The 7,191-nt window shown below is 39.3% G+C and overlaps 1 protein-coding gene across 2 annotated transcripts in view; it reads left to right on the forward strand.

Moving 5' to 3' along the window:
* Positions 1 to 7,191, forward strand: part of ascc3 (activating signal cointegrator 1 complex subunit 3) — a 285,207-nt gene that overhangs the window by 113,339 nt on the left and 164,677 nt on the right. The window lies entirely within an intron of this gene.

Here is a 7,191-nt window from a genome sequence, read left to right on the forward strand (position 1 = left end):
ACACGTACTCTACGCGCAAACAACACGTACTCTACGCGCAAACAACACGTACTTTACGCGTTGTTGACGTGTTAAAATTCGCGCGTTTTTGACCCGCCTGGCTTTCCATATACAGGTCCTACGCTAGTCCTACGCTGGTCATGAGCTGGTCCTAAACTGGTCATGTGCTGGTTTGGGACCAGCTTAAACCAGCTCAGGACCAGCTTAAACCAGCACAACCCAGCTAACATGCTTCAAAACCTACCTAACAGGCCTATGCTGTTTTTTTCAACAGTGAACAGGGTTATGGAGAAAGAGAATTGTTGTTGCATTGGCAGTCACGCAGACTGTAACACCCCCAAAATGAGAGATTTTGCTTTTTAAGGTGTGTAGTAATGAAAGAGAAAACAATTTGGGCTATATTTACTTAATATAGTAAGTTTAAATTACGTAAGTCCACTGTTTAAGAATAAATCTTTTAATGGAGTGCATTTTCTTATGATATTATGCGTCAGATGTTTTGTTGTAGATTTATATTTAGGCAAGTTGTCTCTGGGCTCTGTAAAGCTGAACAACACCGCTTCTGTATTATATAGAAATGTTAAATAACACATTATGCTCATTAGGTATTGTATATACAAATAAATAAATATGCATAAACAGTTGAATTACAAACATAAGTTTCTACTGCATAATGCTTGGGTGGCATAATCACCATATAAAATACAGAACTATAAAAACTGTCTTAAATAACAACAACGGGACAAGAGTGTGGTCGACTTCATGTGGCACTGCGCAGACCATCAGTGCATCAGCATAGGATATCAAAGTACCGCGGGAGTTATAAGAAAGCACTGCTTGCTCTGTCCAGCGTAACGACCTCAAGTCTGTGCAAAAATGTGCACCCATGTGCCTAGTACCCTATAAGGTCTGCACTTCCTGACATCACCAAGTGTGGACTCAGAGGAGGTCCACAAGACCGGAGTGTACCATTTGGGACAGGGCCTTACTCTCACTCTTCTCTCCCCTCTTCATTTTCCTCTCACTTTTTCCTCTTCCTTAACACTCACTCCTCTAAGGCCCTCTCCCAAATGACACACTCCGGTCTTGTGGACCTCCTCGGAGTCCACACTTGGTGACGTCAGGAAGTGCAGACCTATAGGGCACTAGCACGAGTCCACATGGGAGTGCATTTTGGGACGGACTTGAGGTTGTCATGCCGGAAAGAGGAAGCAGTGCTTTTTAATTGCTCTCGCGGTACTTTGATGTCATAATCGCTGATCAGTCTGCTCAGCGCTGCATGAAGTTGGCCACACCGTTGTCCCATTGTTGTTCAGAGAGCAATAAAGCGAAATGTCGTACATGGGCAATAATACAATAGGTGCTAATACCAAGTTTCTAGTTTCCACAAAAGCTACAATACCTGTTGAGAGAAAGAGAGAGGGGGTTAGTTTTTTATCTTCATTTGCTTGTCAAATATTCACAGAAGAGATAGGTTGTAAGTAGTTTTTTTAATGTTATATGGGACAGGACATTCCGGTTTTCATAGTTCTGTATTTCATATGGTGATCATGCCACCTGAGCATTAAGCAGTAGATGTTTGCAATGCAACTGCTTATGTAGGCTATATTCATTTATTTACCGTATGTACTTGTTGTACAAACAAAGAATGTCATCCTGAAGGAGATTTATAGTGCGGAAGCTGTGGTATCTTACTAAACAAAGTAGTTAAAAGTGTTTTCACACAAGGGGCCTTAGTTTTCTAAATGAGTATAGACTTGTATATGTGGCAGTATTTCCCAATAAAACCCAAGTGTCTAATACAGATAACTTAAAGAAAAGTGTGTTCACAAGTCTGTGAAGCACTTTCAAATTTGTAAATCAGATAACATCGTTGCAGATGAGTTAAATAATTGGTGCTCCATGTGCTGCGCATGGAGATCACACCTGTTCCCAATCATTCTGTCATTATTGGTATTGGGCTCTTCTCCTGATTTGCTCTTGTGACTGTAGTAGTTTCTTTAACTGGTTTGTGCGGTTACTCTCTGTATTTGTGGATGTTTTAGCCTTTCTCTAACCCAGTGGTTCTCAAACTTTTTCGTTGTAAGGCCCCCTTTGTGTTAAGTGCATCGCTTTGCGGCCCCCCATATAAAGACGTATAATCTTAAACTTAGAATTTTTATTAAACCAAAACCATTCAGTTATACAATGCTGAAACCTCAATTCTTTTGGTTGGTGGAGTCATTTTTCTGATGTTTGATTGCATAAAATCTATGATAAATTTCTATATTTCATAAAATGCCACAAAATCTGTGGTCCCCTAGATCCATCTTGGGGCCCCCAGTTTGAGAACCACTGCTCTAATCATAGCTTCCTAGGTTGATTGTTCTGCTGCATTTGATTCTCTACCTGTCTCTCATTCTGAGCATGTGTTTGATTTGGCTGTGCATAGCCCAACTCTGATATACTATATTTTCATTCAGTGCCTGTTCTGGTGTAGCAAACTAATACATTTTGTTTTGGTTCTTTGCTCGTCTCTGTCTCTTGAGTGTAGCGGTTTTAGGTAACATTATTATATTGATGAGCAAAGCTCACCAAATATGGTTCTCCACCAGATCTTTCAAGATCACATCCATGAAATTATTTATTTAAAACATCAATTTCAGTCAAGGAATTAGTTTAGCTCAAAGGAAAATACGTATAATAATCGTGATCAAATATACATATTTTACGGTCTCTGATTAGTAATATAAAGCATAACAATACTTGTATGCATTCGTCCAGCGAATGCCTCAATGATATTATATACTTTACATTATATCTCATGGCCATAAGTAACGTGACTTTACCAAACAGGATTTAGAGCAAAGGTAGCGAATCGAAACACAGTAGAAGGGACCAAGCTTGTGAGCGTGAATACAGAAAACCCATCACAAATGAATATATATGGTTGTTTATTAAACTCTACTCTATATGGTAAAAAAAACAATGACGATTGCATAAAACAAACAACTACATGAAACACAAATGTGCTAGGAAGCGCAGAGAGAGAAAGAGAGAGAGAGAGAGAGAGAGGGCATGGCAGCGATTTCTGAACACCAATAAAAATCATCTTTAACAAAGAGGCACAGACTTAACGCAGCTATTCTATAAATAGAAACGGATACTTGCAAGCTCTGTGCTGGACCGATATCCGTATGCACGTGTAGAGATGGAATTGTTCAAAAGGTTTCAGAAGGCAGTCCTGCAGAAAGTTGTGGGCCTCGTGATCGGCCGCATGGCTTAACCACATGGCAGCAGAAGAGTCCATTGTTCCTTCTTTTCCCCCAGTGGGGGGAAAAGGGCAGTCTCCGAAGAGACGCCATGAACCAAGTTTTGGAGGCAGGTATAGCAGAAGAGAAGAGAGTCTTTTCAGAGCAGGCTCGATATTTAACTTCATGAGAGGGCATGCCCACCTGAGATTGAATCGACCAATCAGAGTTGAGCAGGGAAGAGGTTCTTTGTCCACTCAACAGCTAATTTGCATCTTTATGACCTCCTGGCAACTTTACAAAATACCATTCCAAATTATAACATAATGAAAAGAGAATGTTCTATGGTAACACAATATATGTAAACAAGGAGGAATTGTAAAGACAAACATTTATATATCAAATATGCTAAGGTTTGAATTGCATCAAGTCATGATTCATTCTGAGGTACGAATACAAACAAAGCCTGAATTAACTTGCCTATTTACAGTGGTGTAAAGTATTGGAGTAAATGTAATTAGTTACTGTACTTAAGTATCTTTTTGGCTACTTTGTAGTTGTACTGAGTATTAAAGATATTAGCAACTTTTACTCTCTACTTAACTACATTTTCGAACAAGTATATGTACTCTTTACTCCACTACATTTGTAATGACTAATGCAATTACACATTACATTTTGCATGGCACCTATCTTTTTTTGCAGCAGTTTATTTTTGCTACAGAAGAATTAATATTGCCATTTAAAGGGCATTGAAGGTACTTCTTGTGAATTTTGCCCTTACTTCTTTATGTGAATACGAGTGCATTATCAGGTAGTTGACAATCGCTGGCTTTGACTTTTTAATTTTAACAATACCTGTTGAGAGAAAGAGAGAGGGGTTAGTTTTTTTCTTCATTTGCTGTCAAAGTATTCACAGAAGAGATAGGTTGTAAGTAGTTTTTTTGAATGTTATATGGGACAGGATATTCCGGTTTTCATAGTACTGTATTTCATATGGTGATCAGTGCCACCTGAGCATTAAGCAGTAGATGTTTGTAATGCAACTGCTTATTCAAGGCTATATTCAATTATTTACCTATGTGCTTGTTGTACAAACAAAGAATGTCATTCCTGAAGGAGATTTATAGTGGCTGGGACGTCTTCGTAGTCGCTTATCCAAGATAAAATGAAACATCCGAGATGACCTAATCCTGCTAATCATGATCTGGATAATTCGGTTCTTCAAACGCACCTGTTGTTGATGATTAGTATATCTGGATTTAATTGTCTGGGATCATTGCACGCTTACGCACTGTTTAGAAGAAACAGTGATCAGCAGTGCTGCTATTGGCTGGTTGTTATGTCAGTAACATCCATATTTTTTTTTTTACAGCTGCTTGAAGGTTATGACAAATTTTAAAACCTTTTTAAAATTTCAGGAACACTTCAAAAGATGCACAACAGATAACTTTCAGAGATATTTCAGAGATATTTCTAAAATTTTAAAGCAGTTGTAAACTGAAGTTGTATAACTGATAAATTAACTTTTAGTTCTTTTTTTAATACATTCTCTTTTTTAGTGGTTAATTGCAATGAGATGGTGTTTTCCTCCCACAAAATAAAGTGTTTTATACCCATTAGTGTTCACTGCATAGGATACTGAGGAAAGTGTCTGAAGACTGTCCATTTCAATAACATTTCTTAAATTGGATAAACTCAGTAGCAGTTGCAGGAGTCCACATCATCTGAAAGGCTTTTACATCTGCTGAGTCTGCTCAGAAAAGTGGTACAGAGATGAAGAAAATATGATTTTGTTGTGCTATTTTATTGCTTTTAATGTATTGTGAATTATTGATTTCTCTCCCCAAAAGCCCATGTATAAACTTTTTTAAGTCTTTAAAGGTTGAATATATGCAAAAAAGCCAAAATGTCAATACATTGACCTTGACAATATAAAGAACACAAACCTAAAACTGGAGATTTAGTTTTAAAAAGATTGGAGCTTTAAAAACTGATAGACACGGATACCTGCCTATTGTCCATGGACATTAAANCAGTTATTGCAGTTATTATATAAAATGCATGTGGGCCTAAGCATGTGTGTTTTTTTATTGAAGAATAATAAAGAAATGGTATTCCAAAAGTTACATCATGAAGATGGAGATCATCATCAGTCTGCACCTCCATCACAGGTCTCCTCTCTTGTTTGATGATGCATGTAGTGTAGCACCTTTAACATACAGCCCCTGTCAGGTTCATTCCTTAGACTTTTTATTTATATTCCTTTTGTATTTCCCAATAAAACCCAAGTGCTATGAATTTTGCCTGATGTAGATAACTTAAAAAGAAGTTTGTTCACAATTTTGTGAAGCACTTTCAAATCTGTAAAGCAAATAATGTGGTTGCAGATGAGTAAAATAATTGGTGCTCCATGTGCTGCGCATGGACATCACACCTGTTCCCAACCATTCTGTCATTACTGGTATTGTGCTCTTCTCCTGATTTGCTCTTGTGATTGTAGTAGTTTCTTTAAATGGTTTGTACGGTTACTATGTGTATTTGTGGATGTTTCAACCTTTCTCTAATCATAGCTTCCTAGGTTGATTGTTCTGCTGTGTTATGTGTCATCAGATACATTCTGAGCATGTGTTTGATTTGGCTGTGCAGAGCCTAACTCTGATATATATTTTCATTCAGTGCCTGTTCTGTTGTAGCGGGCTAATACGTTTTGTTTTGGTTCTTTGCTCGTCTTTATCTCTTGAGTCTTCTCTTTAATTGAATCTGATACATAAAGCTAATTTCAGTGCATAAAAAGATAACATTCCAGCATTCACAAAGTCTGAATTCACGAAGAGAATACAATTATTTATTCCACATTTACAGTGTTTTCTTTTCTTTTTAATTGATTTACTGTATGTGCCTATTGTGTCTTCCTGGTTTTCTAATTCAAGAGTGTGTCATATATGCTATATTTTTAACGGATTTTTCTGAATATCAAAATGTATAAAAAATTATAATTTTATAAAGCAACTTAGTATAATATAAACGGGCATTAAAAGCAATTCCTTAATATAAATAATCATGAAGAGTAAACAAGGAAAGTCTTGCTAAAATAAAAATGGTAAGGGCTAGGTTGCTTGATGTGATTTTTATTTTGACAACGGAAGTCTTGTGTTTACGCGTCTATACGCAATTACGCGTCTACGTGTCTAACGTCTGTACACGAAATTGCGTCTTTGGGCGCAATAACGCGTCTACGCGTTATATCGTCTGTACACGTTACGTCTAAAGAAATATTTGCCCAAACAGCCTTCCATAGAAACGCAACGTCCCGCCACTTTCATTTGAACGCATACCGCGCGGCCATTGGCCCACTGTCTCGAACAGACGTCACACATCAGCCAATCGAGTGTTCCGTGCCCTCGACCTGCTGCGCGTGCTAGTCTTTAAAAACAGGCGCACCGAAACGGCCGGCACATTCTGTACCAAACCAAGCAGACCGCTCGCAAGTCCACCGGTGGCAAAGCCCCGAGGAAGCAGCTCGCCACCAAAGCCGCCCGTAAGAGCGCTCCCGCCACCGGCGGCGTCAAGAAGCCCCATCGTTACAGGCCCGGCACCGTGGCGCTGAGAGAGATCCGCCGCTACCAGAAGTCCACCGAGCTGCTCATCCGCAAACTGCCTTTCCAGCGCCTGGTGAGAGAGATCGCTCAGGACTTCAAGACCGACCTGCGCTTCCAGAGCTCCGCCGTCATGGCCCTGCAGGAGTCCAGCGAGGCTTATCTGGTCGGTCTGTTCGAGGACACGAACCTGTGTGCCATCCACGCCAAGAGGGTCACCATCATGCCCAAAGACATTCAGCTGGCGCGTCGCATCCGCGGAGAACGCGCTTAAGTCCCGCGTTTATGGCATGAACTCTAACGGCTCTTTTAAGAGCCACCACATCCACTGAACGACTCCATTTCCAATGTTTCCCGCACAA

This window comes from Triplophysa rosa, linkage group LG8, assembly GCF_024868665.1.
Source record: "Triplophysa rosa linkage group LG8, Trosa_1v2, whole genome shotgun sequence".
In the NCBI taxonomy this organism is placed as follows: domain Eukaryota; kingdom Metazoa; phylum Chordata; class Actinopteri; order Cypriniformes; family Nemacheilidae; genus Triplophysa; species Triplophysa rosa.